At 41.7% G+C, this 13,190-nt stretch overlaps 1 protein-coding gene across 6 annotated transcripts in view; it reads left to right on the forward strand.

Annotated features, from left to right (window-relative positions):
* The window catches only part of EVI5L (ecotropic viral integration site 5 like), a 57,570-nt gene continuing 44,380 nt past the window's right edge, over window positions 1-13,190 (forward strand). For 4 of the 6 annotated variants that reach the window (XM_020800358.3, XM_020800361.3, XM_072990314.2 and 1 more), the window contains exon 1: window positions 476-616. The gene's annotated coding sequence lies outside the window, so the exon portion shown is untranslated. Of the gene's footprint in view, window positions 153-475; window positions 617-13,190 lie in introns of those variants that run through there. The other 2 variants (XM_078385856.1, XM_020800359.3) reach the window with 2 other exon arrangements.

The following is a 13,190-nucleotide window of genomic DNA, read 5'->3' on the forward strand; positions in this document are numbered from 1 at the left end:
CCTTCCTTCCTTTCTTGCCGCGGCGGCGGCGGCCGCAACCCTCTGTTTCTCGGGTCTCCCGGCTTGCCAAGCACGGTGTTATGAGCGGCGGCTGGTGAAAGGAATCCGGTGCCTTTGGCAAAGCCTCAATCCCGATTGGAGGATGTGGCTGGGTAGGCGGGCTCCGAGGGCCGAGGGCCCGGAGCGGAATGGCCAGTCAGAGGAAAGGGGGTGGAGAAAGGGGGTGGAGCCCGGGACCAGCTCTGTCAGTCCCATTGCTGGGGTGGCCGCGGGAGGCGGAGGGAGGAGAGGAGAAGAGAAGGGAGGGGAGGGAGGAGGGAGCCGTGGCGGCGGCGGCGGCGGCGGCGGCGGCGGCTCCGGTCCAGGCGGGGAGGGTTCCTCCTTGACCGCCGCCACCCGCAACAGCATCTCCACCTCCTCCTCCTCCACCACCACCACCTTCTCCTCCTCCTCCTCCTCCATGGCCGCTGCGGCTCCCGGCGTGGTGACCTCCGTCTTGCTGCATGTGCTGCTGCTGCTAGAAGGGGAGGCGGTGGCCGTCGAGGCCGGGCCCGGAGGCTTAGGACCCCCGCCTCCCTGAGGAGCAGGAGCCGAAATGGCAGGGCCGGCCTGGCAGGTAGGAGGTTAGAGGCGAAAGAGGAGACCGGCTGCCTCTCTTCTCACCCCCCCCACCTCCACCCCTCCAGAGGGGGGGGGGCGGCGCTGAGCACCTCCGGCGGCCTGGTTTTATCTCTTCCCCCAAATAGCGAGAGGTCCCCTCGGGGTGCGCGGTGGGGGAAGAAGGGAGGGGTTTGTGTTAGGGCTTGGGGAGCCCTTTCCTTCCGTCACCCCCCACACCTTGCTTTTTGTAGCTTCCTTATCTGCAGAGGAGCCTTGCCGCTTTTTTTATTCTGAGGGAGCCAAGTTAGCCCTGTTACACACCCCAGGCCTTCTTTTCCTAGCCCCGACGTTGTGGTTGCGACTGGCCTACATCCACATCGGGTCCCTCGCACTCCTCAACACCCCCCCCAGCTACATCATAGAGCTTTCCTTGGGCTCAGTTGCTTAACCCCCCCCCCTTGCCCCATAGGAAAGGTAAACACAAACCCCCTGCCCATCCCCAAAGGGAAAAGGGACATTATTTTTCCTGGAATCCAACTGGGGAAGTGGACAGGTTTCTTTCCCAAAGCCTGAAGGTGTGTCGTACTCGTTGCTAATCCCCTGAAGTAATGACTTCTCCTTCAATGCTAGCCAAGGAGTGGTGCCTTTCCTTTAGGCAAGTCAATTCTTATTGTTTATTATAGGCTATGAATGTGCAGGGTGTTGCGCAACCCTCTTCATTTATTAGTGTAACCTCTGTATGTCATTAAAGCTCCTGGCAGTTCAGGCTAAGCTCTAAGATTGAATATAACAACGTGCTGGAGCGCACACGTTATGTGTGGGGCCGATCTTAGGTTTGAATCCAGATTCACGATGGGATAGATAGGATAGGGTAGGTCAATAGGCTACGCACTTAATTCATAATGGCTACATATTTCCTCAAGTATCAAAGCCATGATTCTTCTTAATGCTGATTGCTAGGATCATGAAGAGAAAGGTGCTATGGGTTTCACACAGACACTTCCTCTAGTGGGAATACAGTTCTGGACTAGGTAGGGTGATCCAGCACAGTCTTCCATTCTTGTGTCCCTCTTGCAGTGGATCACATAGACTCCCAAGGGAATAAGATTATAAAGAGGCTTGCATACCAAAAGTACCTCTGTCCTCAAGATACTTCATTTATGTGGACAAATGGTAACACTAATGGACCAGAAAGAAGTTATGAAAGCCCAGTGAGTCTATGTGATCCACTGCAAGATGGACACAAAAATATATGACTGTATTTTCCCTGTTCTAGAAAGCAGGCACTTTCCCTGTTCTAGAAGACACGAGGCCAGCTTTATTTTCACAGCTACAGAATCCTTGATGTTAAATGCTGCTTGGCAGACCAGAGACAGAAACTGTTTGGGGGAAATGTTCCACATTTGTATGGGTTAAAGAAACACAGACTAGTCCATCAATCAGAAGGACAGTTTTTTCCCCTGAAAGCAATCTGGTCTCTTGAATTTACTTCTGCCATCTAATGGTCTTTCTCCATCTGATGCACCCCAAACGATGTTTCACTCTTATTCTTTCTACAATATTCTAGCCAGTATCCTATTGCATAGCTCCACATTTGCAACAGGAATTACATCATCATCAGTGGCAGACTGCTGTTGGTTAAAGAGTTCCTTTTTCAATTCAGTGGTGCACAAATTCATCTCATGGCCCTGAATCATGTAGATGTCAAAACTGGGATTTTGGCTGGGATACTGGCAGTTGTCACCTGAATGTTTCTTACTTTGAATGTTAGGTTTTAGGTTGTTATATGGTGACATTCATATTTTTGACATTGACATTGAATATGCTCAGAAAGTAGGTGGTTATTGTTTAGTGGTTAACAGTGCAAGGTGTTTTTCCGGAATCACTTCCCATGGACTTAAGTAACTAAGTTAGAACTCCAAGACACATATTTTTCTTGGTTCACTCTGCAATATGTGATCCCAAGATTGGAAGATGATTAGTTTACACATGTGTAACCAGTGCTCTGTCCAAAATGACCAACATTGTAAAGATGTTTCTTTGTTGCAGCTATGTTCTGAGCTTGGAAGAAATAATAACGTGAAACTCCTAAGTAGCATGTTAGGTTATTAGAACAGGGGCAGCAAAGTTTAGAAATTGCATTCATTTTTTTACATTTAGGGCCTTGCTACATCATTTATTAGTCAAATTGTCAAGAAAGCGTTGCTGTTCCACTAGCCTGCATACCATCAAGTACCAGTGGGATGGATTCTAATATTATAATACAGTTGTTTTTAGTTCTAGCTGAAGTCCAGTGTTGCTGCTTAAACAATGGGTGAACTGTTTCCAAATACTTTCAGCTGAAGAAGAATTAATGTATGCATGGGTGCAGACTGTTGTTGTGCCATGCCCTGAAAAAGGATTTTGTACAAGAACGGGTGTATGTGTGTGTGTCTATCTTTATTGCTTTGCCCTTATTATTAAGTAGCTATTGGCTAAATCTGTCAGAAAACTTGTCAGTGAAAATCTATTGGATGCCAATACAGTATAGTGCCTTTCTTGCCCAGGTGCAGATGACTTGTTCCTATTTATTCCTTGGTGTATAATTTCATAGCCAAGTAAATAAAATTGGTAGGAGTGTTATACCTGAGCTAGTGTTTCAACATTTTGTAACACACTTTGGAGCCTAGAAAGTAACATTCTGTAGTTAAATAATAAATGTTTGTCTTGAATCTCAGCGTTCAGTTGCCCTTAAGATTTAATATTTAACCACTCTGGGTGTTAGCAATCAGAAGTCATGTCACTGTTGAACTGAAGGTGAAAAGTGATTTCTTCTCTGAAGTGTAGTGCATCTGGTGTGTAGAATCATTTTAGACACTGGGCTGTTTAAAATATCAGTTAGACATTCTTTGGCTGAAATCCAGTAAGGTAAAGTTACGCTGCACAAATCTGATGATTTATTTATTTATTTATTGAATTTATACCCCGCTCATTTAGTCAACTGACTACTCTGAGCGGCTAACAACATATAAAATAAACATTTTAAAATATAGGAACAAAATAATGCCTCTAAAGACAATAACTCAAGATGGAGGAACAAAATAAATCAAGAAGTGGCTGGAGGGAAGGCTTGCCTAAATAGCCAGGTTTTCAGTTGGCCTTTGAAAATGCCAGCAAAGGGGCCATACAAATCTCAGGAGGGAGTTTATTCTAAAGGTGAGGAGCCACTGCCGAGAAGGCCCAGTTTCTTGTTTTTTTTCCTTCCGGGCCTCCATCGGCGTTAGGCTCCTCAACCTCACCTCCTGGCTAGATCGAGTGATATGAGTAGATTTTTGTGGGAGGAGGCGTTCCGTCAGATATCGAGGCCCTAAACCGTTTAGGGCTTTATACGTAAGCATTAGAACTTTGAAATCAATGTGGAACTGAATGGGCAGCCAATGTAAGGCAGCCAGAGTGGGGGTGAAATGCTGATGTTTTCTCACCCCACTAAGAAGTCTGGCCGCCGCATTCTGCACCATTTGGAGTTTCCGCATTGATCTCAAAGGTAGCCCCACGCAGAGAGCATTACAGTGGTCTAACCTCAAGATTATGAGCGCATGGACCAGAGTGGTGAGCGAGCCCCCATCTAGATAGGGATCAAACATAGTCGTAATCAAACATAGCCATATTTGTAAATAAAAAGTTTCCTACCCTCTCCCCCCACCTTTGGTCCTAAGTCTTTGTGGATTGAGGGCAGGGAGTCTTAAATGTCTGAAAATGTCATTCATTTTCTTTCCATTAGTGCTTTCTTTCCTATACTTCAGTCTTATCTGTATGCTATTTTGTATAGTCTTCCATATATAATATGACTATGAAGTCTCAAAGCAATAGGTGAGGGAATTGATGCCATTTATACATTACGATATACTGACTTTAAAAAAAAAAAGCCCAAAATGAAATAGAAAAATAATTTAGTTACATTTTATGAATGATTTTAAAAAGGAAGATTTACTTTTGCCACCAGCAATGTTTTTGTTTTGGAGAAGACTTAATCATGTTGTTCTGAGATAAGGAAGGACTTACTTTTTTAAAATCCATTTTTTAGCTCCTGCACCACTACCACACCTCTTTTCCAACTAAAAATTGTGATCTCACTGTGCTGTTGGAAGGCACGAATCCCACAGTGGCTGCTTCTGGTTGTTCACAGGGTTCATTTCAGCATCTGGTCCCTGATTCATGGGCAGTCTAGCAACAAAGAACTGTACATACATAAAGGAGTGAAGTGAAAGCCTGTTGGGGATACCCTTATTTGTATCCACTTTCTGTTTCCTCAATGAAATCAGTTTCAGATTCCATTGTAGCATTAATAATAAAATAAGATCTCCAAAATGTAAGATCTTCACAAATGCCTATAAGCCCACCTGCAGACACAAAAACTTTACTTTTATGTTTCTTGGCAGAAATGGAAAAGAACCAACTTGTGTAAATCTTCTCTACATGATTGGCTGCAGCTGATTGCCCTCAGGAGACAAGACCAGTTGGTAGTCATAAACTTGGTCTAATATGAATCAGTGTCATTGGTATGGAGTAGGTATTTGGTTGTCTTTATGGCAATAACTGCATCCAGATTTTTGGGCAGAGGAATGTCAGTAAAATAGCCACATTAATCTCTTGCAGTAACAGCCATTAACATGGTACTACTCTGAAGGGCACCTTTAGACTGAAATATTGTTGCTGTAAATTATGTTACATAAGACTGACAGTGTCATCATCAGCAGCAGTTTTTTTAGAAATAAAACATTTCCAATTACTTTTCCAGCAGTATCAATTTCAGTAAATTAAAAACTTCCTCCTCCAGTCCCACCTACCCCCACGGCTTCCTGATGATGAAAGTGGTTCAGTAGGAGCCTTAGGATCTTTAGGGAAGAAATCTGATTTTATTTTTTGAACAATTGATGTGGCTGATGACATCATCAACCATACACAGTGTAACTTGTACAACAGGATTAAGGCCTTACTGTGCCTTAAGCTTTTGTGAGCCAGAGCATAGAACAGCAATAATTTTAATACAATGTATGATGTTGAATAGAGACCAAATTGCTAACATGAGCTGGATTATGGAGAAAGCCAAAGAGTTCCAGAAAAACATTTACTTCTGCTTCATTGACTATGCAAAAGCCTTTGACTGTGTGGACCACAGCAAACTATGGCAAGTTCTTAAAGAAATGGGAGTGCCTGACCACCTTATCTATCTCCTGAGAAATCTATATCTGGGACAGGAAGCAACAGATAGAACTGGATATGGAACAACTGGTTCAAAATTGGGAAAGGAGTACAACAAGGCTGTATGTTGTCTCCCTGCTTATTTATATGTAGAATACATCATGAGAAAGGCAGGACTGAATGAATCCCAAACCGGAATTAAGATTGTCAGAAGAAATATCAACAACCTCCAATATGCAGATGATACCACTCTGATGGCAGAAAGTGAGGAGGAATTAAAGAACCTCTTAATGAGGTTGAAAGAGGAGAGCACAAAAAATGGTCTGAAGCTCAACATTAAAAAAAGAAGAAGAAGAACATGGCCACTAGTCCCATCACCTCCTGGCAAATAGAAGGGGAAGATATGGAGGCAGTGACAGATTTTACTTTCTTGGGCTCCATGATCACTGCAGATGGCGACAGCAGGCACAAAATTAAAAGATGCCTGCTTCTTGGGAGGAAAGCAATGACAAACCTCGACAGCATCTTAAAAAGCAGAGACATCACCTTGCCAACAAAAGTCTGCATAGTCAAAGCTATGGTTTTTCCAGTAGCGATGTATGGAAGTGAGAGCTGGACCATAAAGAAGGCTGATTGCCAAAGAATTGATGCTTTTGAATTGTGGTGCGGGAGGAGACTCTTGAAAGTCCCCTGGACTGCAAGGAGAACAAACCTATCCATTTTGAAGGAAATCAACCCTGAGTGCTCACTGGAAGGACAGATCCTGAAGCTGAGGCTCCAATAATTTGGCTATCTCATGAGAAGAGAAGACTCCCTGGAAAAGACGCTGATGTTGGGAAAATGTGAAGGCAAGAGGAGACGGGGATGACCGAGGATGAGATGGCTGGACAGTGTCTGCGAAGCAACCAACATGAATTTGACACAACTCTGGGAGGCAGTGGAAGATAGGAGGGCCTGGCGTGCTGTGGTCCATGGGGTCACGAAGAGTCGGACATGACTTAACGACTAAACAACAAAATGATGTTGAAATTAACCACCCTTTACAGATCTGTTCTAATATAGTGAGTTCATAGTACTAGAGCATTAGGAGCCTATAATGGAATCCCTGTAGGTGGACTGATCATTTTATGGTTGTTTGAGCTGCTAAAGCAGTCAGCTGTGGCCCTACAACTATTGCAGTGTGAAGTGTTTTTTTTTCAGAGTTCTGACCATTTCATTCTATCCCTTCTTTTGGTTTTCCTCCCCCCCCCCACTACTTGTTTTCCTTCATCAGTCAGTTAGTGTTTCATGATCATCTCCATTGGTCTCTGCTCTCCATTTTCTTTCTCTGTTCTCAGATGTTAGTGGGGAAAGCAATTTGGACAGGATAAGTGCCATTGAGTTGGATATGTTTATATTCAATTCCAGGAACAAAAGGCAATTATATTCCTAATTGTTTCTGAGTGCAGAAGAGAGCAACTAGAATGATGACTGGGCTGGGGGACCTCCCTTATGAGGAAAGGCTACAGCCTTTGGGACTCTTGAGAAAAGGTGCCTGGGGGGCATGATTGAGACATATAAAATTATGCAGGGGATGGATAAAGTGGATAGAGGGAAGCTCTTTTCCCTCTCACACAATACTAGAACCAGGGGACAGCCACTCAAATTGAGTGTTGGGAGAGTGAGAAGAGACAAAAGAAAATATTTCTTTACCCAGCATGTTGTTAGTCTGTAGAACTCCTTGCCACAGGATGTGGTGGTGGCCTAGATGCCTTTTAAAAGGAGATTGGACAGATTTCTGGAGGAAAAGTCCATCACAGGTTACAGGCTATGATGGGGATGTATAATCAGTCTCCAGGCTTCAAAGGAAGGTACTTCAAAATACCAGATGCAGGGGAAGGGGTATCAGGAGACAGGTCTCTCGTTGTCTTGTGTACTTCCAGAGACATCTGGTGGGTCCACTGTGAGATACAGGAAGCTGGACTAGATGGGCCCTTGGCCTGATCCAGCAGGGCTCTTCTCATGTTTTTGTGAGTGTGGACCAGAAGTGTGGATAGGAAATGGCCAATCAAAATGTTGATAAGTCCCTTTTTATGTCTCTGTTTCCCGTTCTTAGTTCTCCATCTTCATTCTATTCCTTCTCAATAGTTCTTACTTTTTTTCCAGCTACTCAGTTTTGTTGCCTTTCTCGTCCAGTCATTTTGGGGTGAGGGGTACTCAGTCAAACAAAACAAAGCAAAACTTCTCATATTTTTGAGTTAAATTGAACTATTTTGCATGGTTTCCTTCTTGCAGTACTTTTTTTCCTTAAGATTTTTCATATTCCTGTAAACCTTGTGATTCTCAGGTTCCTCATACCTGCCTGTTCTGCGTGGGTGATGTGCTTTTGGAAACATTTAGATATGGATGCATGAAAACATCAAATGATATTCAAGGGAGCAATAATGATTCTGTCAAAATGGTTTTCAGTTGTAAATATGCAACTTCCTTTTGAGGCCAGTTTTGAGTTTCAGGCTGGGTTCCTTTCAGAAGTTTTCAGAAGTAGGTCAAGAATGCTAACACAGGGTAAAGTGATTGCAATTCAACCTGTACATTAGATTTTTGTATATATCTATACTATTCACTTTTGCAACTTTCTTTGTTGCAGCAGCGTCTTTGTGGATAATGTATCTCAACAAAAACCTGTCTTGGCTTTGTCTCTTGTGTAGCACCACTTTGCTATAGAAGCTTGAATTAACCTATTACTGGCCGAATAGAGGAGAGGTCTATAGCATTTTCCTTGTCTAGTTGTTTGGAGACAATTTTTACACTCAAATGTAAGTGTACAAGAGTAACCATGTACAAGCACTTCTGGGCCTCTGTTGGCGGAGATGGATCCAGGAGTACTCATACATCTGCTCCTTAAGGGCAAGTGTAAACATCACAAGGGAAGTGTGTTTTTTCTGGTTCTGGATGCTGTAGCAAGATTTTCTGTTTCAGCCTGGTTTTTACTTCTGTGCTGAAGGAGATCGGTTTTTATTATTATATCAGGGTTTGAATTAGGAATGTTGTAAATATTCTTATTATTCTTAAGCATCTTGATGATGAATATTTATGTTAATCTTATACTACTGTTCGACAAGTTAGAAATGGATATAAGGTCACACTGGGTTGAAAGGATCAGTGATGGCAAGTCTTTTTGGATATAGCAAATTGTATGCTTTGTCAGATCGACATGCTAAAAACAAAGTTACCAACTGGTTGTTGTAGGTTTTTCAGGCCCTTTGGCCGTGTTCTGAAGGTTGTTCTTCCTAATGTTTCGCCACTCTCTGTGGCTGGCATCTTCAGAGGACAGGAGTCAGAACTCAGAGATAACACACCTAAAATGAAAACTCACATCTTGCTCCTATTTTGCTTCAATGAATGCATATCATTGGCACACACCCTTACCTAAGCAAAACCTATACCACCTCACCCTATGTACTTGGAGACAGAGAATCCGAAATAGGAAGAGAGTGTACGGTGCTTTTCCTTTGAGCACAACATGTCCAGACAGCAGAAAACAAAAATGAATGGCTGAAGTTGATTTGATACATGTTCTGTTGAGTACACACTAAAGTTCTGTACAGTGGTGCCTCACTTAACGACGTTAATTCGTTCCACCGAAATCGCTGTAGAGCGAAAACGTTGTAAAGCGAAAATAAAAAACCTATTGAAACGCATTAAAACCCGGTTAATGCGTTCCAATGGGCTAAAAACTCACCGTCCAGCGAAGATCCTCCATATGGCGGCCATTTTCGGTGCCTGTATAGCGAGGAATCCGTCCCTAAGCACAGCGGGGAGCCATTTTGAGCACCCAGTGGCCATTTTGAAAACCCAACGATCAGCTGTTTTGATCGTCGTAATGCGAAGAATCGGTTCCTGAAACAGGGAACGGATCTTCACAAAGCAAAAAAAAACCATTTAAAACATTGTTTTGCAATCGCAAAAACATCGTCGTGAAGCGGATTCGTTGTAATGCGGGGTAATCATTAAGCGGGGCACGACTGTATCTCCTTCTCTAAATAAGGGAAGGCGAGCTGAGATAGGGAAAGAAAGCAAGAAGTAGAACTCTGTTACATATTGTTCTTGGTTCATTTTGCCTTTGTTCTTGTTTTTTTTTCAATTAATTCTGGTAAGCTGTTTCAGGTTAATTGTTTTAAAAGCTATACATTAATTTGCCCAATATGAATACTTCAGAAAGATTTGAAAATAATTGTTTCTGCAGTTGAAATAATGACGATAACACAAGAGCCCTGCTGGACCAGATTAATCTAGCTTCTTGTTTTAACAACATGGCCAACAGTATACTGCCAGGAACAAAGAAGAAGAGTATGAAGGCCACAGTGTTCTCTTACTGCACTCTCTCAATGTTTAGGGGAACACTGTGATTTTCTATGAATTTTGCTAATCTGGATCTGATGAATTTTTTTGGCAAGATCCAAATCCAAGCATGCAGACTTCCATTTATTTAATGGGACTTCGCCTTCCTTTCCTGTCTCTCTTCTCTAAAAGATCTCTCTGGTCCTTGTAACATGCTTTTGTAGGCACAGGGAAGTGCAGGGTTAAAGGAAGTCACCCACTCCTCATTGCTGACAGAAGCTGTTCTTTGGAGGAAAGCTTATTGGAAGTTGCTTCAGGACAGACCAAAATGAAATTCACCCGACTCACTCTATAGAATTACTGCCATAATATGTTTTGATAGGCAGTAGTTTTCACAGCTTCACAAGGAATTAAAAAATATATGTTAGGGTAGCTATTGAAGGGATATAGGTGACTAGAAAGGAAGGGAGAAGCCCAATTAAATAAATGGAAGTCTGCATGCTTGACTTTAGATTTTACCCACTTTTGTAATGTCTAGAACTTCTAGAACTGTATGAAGTATTTCAAATGTGATCATGCATTTGTATAGAGGCTTCACTGTGCTAAGATTATTGATTTATTTGTTTGTTTGCTTGTTTGTAGGCTGCCTTTCTCCTGATAAGGGGACTCAAGGCAGATCATAATATTAAATAGAACAGAACTGAAACCACAATAAGTTAATCATTAGAAAACAAACTATAAAACATTCAACACCTTTCCACATAATCTAATATAGAATTAGTTTTACAGTTTCTGGATTGATTTTAGTATAATAGACCATGATCCCAAAATATTTTCTGATATACTGTAGAATGCACTACAGCCTAGCTACTTCTATGTCACAAGTTTCAATATACCTACAGACATTTCTTGGTTAGCAGCTGCCATGTAAGACTCTGTCAGTGTGTGTGTGGTTACAACTTTTTCTCCTGGTGTGCATTGAATGTTGAATCTCAGTTGTAGTTTTTCTGCCTGTTCACCTAGTTTGGAGATAGCATCTAAAATGAACACACCTGGAAGTCTGCGGGTGCTAAAGAAACCATGTTCATATTGAAATACTGCATTTTGATTAGAGAAGAGCAAATGTTTATGAGATAGTTACTGTTGCCGCCTTACAAGCACATTTTCCTCCGTATTCATCGGCCTTCTATCCCTGACATTTAGAGTAAGAAGGTATTTAACAAGAAGGTAGATTAATAAATTATGCAGCAAAACCTGAGGACAGGCTTGTTTTGTGTTCTTTGCTATGGGATGTAATTGTCCCACATTAATATTGTTTAAGCTAGACATAGTGTTTGAAGTAAATGCTTGCACATGAAGGCAATGTGAAGCCTAAGACGTGACACAGCAGGCATTTGGGTTGCAGTGTTGACATGCTCTGAAAACTCTTTATCAGTTGATCTGATTAAGAACAATAATTCCTTAGAGTAGTAAGTTATAACTAGAGTAGATCCATTGAATTAATGAGTGTATGAAGGAGCTGACTCACCAAATCCCTAGAGACTCAGTGGGCCTTCTCTAATTGTGACTTACTAAAATAAGCAGCAGAATTTAAGCCAATACAGTATGCTGGGAATTAGGGCCTTGGTCATAAAACTAAGTGATATCATTGTAGAAATGTTGAATTGGTTGAATCTTTGAAATGTTACTGCTGTATGTCTGCATAATGTAACTAGAAATAACTTTCTTAAAAGAAATTTTCAAGCAGCTTAGTATGAATTTGGAGGAGAGGATCTGAGTAAATGAACTCTTTCATGAAATATCTGTAGACATTTTTAGATTTTATTGTAGAAGCAACAGTGACATCCTGTGAGCTCTGTATAAAAACTTAGTAAAGAGAGCAAACGTAGTATAACCTCTCTGTTTCAAAAAACCTTAGTTTTTTTCACATCGAAAATGTGAGCTAATGTAGATGAAAGCTTGCCCTTTCATCTACATTACCGTATTAGATAATTTAGAAAGAGTGCTTGATACTATTGATGGGGTTTGTCACTTGCATGTTAGCAGTCTGAAAGATCACACAGTAGAACACAGGCAAATCAATAAAGAAAGTGTGCTATCATTTGCACCTGTTCTGCTACATCTTAGAAGTTCTTCAGAGTTTAATTAACAATTCAACTACCATCTTCCACAGAGCCAAGAAGCCATCATTTTCATATTCCTTGAAATGTCAAGTTCAAGAACAGTCTTGCTTTGAGATCTTGTTGCCCCAAATCATCCCCAGTATGAGTTGTTCTGTATCTAAGAAAGTTAGAAGAGTAAGAAGAATTATGATGAATAAGATCAAAGGACTGCCTGGTCTGGCATTCTGTTCCCCGCAATAGCCACATAGATGCCTTTGGAAAGCTCACAGTACAGTACAGGACCCAGAACAGTATCAAGCAAAATTAGGCAACATTGGTTAGGATGTTATTACATAATTGTGTTGGTGTAAATTTCAGCAAATGTTGTCAGTTAAGAAACTGGTGTTTGTTTTCTTTTCACATGTGAAGTCACAATAGTACTGTGTGATGAGAAAAAGCAGCACAGATTTCATTGACAGAAATTTGCCACTGAAGGTTATGCTATAGGAGTTATAATGGTGGGCACAAGTAACAGGATTCTGGCCATGAAAACTAAGTTTAAAAACACAAATAAGATCACAAATCTATAATGAATAGAATAAAACTGACTGGCAGCTGGATATAATGAATTTTGATTGTGCTCTGAGAACCTGTGAAAACAGGCATGTTATTAACTGATGCTTAAATAAAACTTGGAGGGGCATTTAATTCTCTACGGAAAAGGAGTTTTGTTACCAAAGAGCCATCCTCTTGTCTTGGGAACTTGGAAAGTGAAATTGCAGTTTTGCAGCTTGGTCTCTCTGAGTTTTATTGGAAGACTATGATCTTTCAGCTCCTCAGAGATATAAGATACAAATGCAAACAAACAAACAAACCGCCAAACACTGTTAGCTTTAGAATAACAGGTTGACCACTAGCAGTGGTGAGTCAGATATCTGAAAGAGGTTGAAGTGGAAGGATTTTGGTGTGTTCTATCAAGGGGGTGAG

The sequence above is a fragment of the Pogona vitticeps genome, chromosome 2 (assembly GCF_051106095.1).
Source record: "Pogona vitticeps strain Pit_001003342236 chromosome 2, PviZW2.1, whole genome shotgun sequence".
In the NCBI taxonomy this organism is placed as follows: Eukaryota; Metazoa; Chordata; class Lepidosauria; order Squamata; family Agamidae; genus Pogona; species Pogona vitticeps.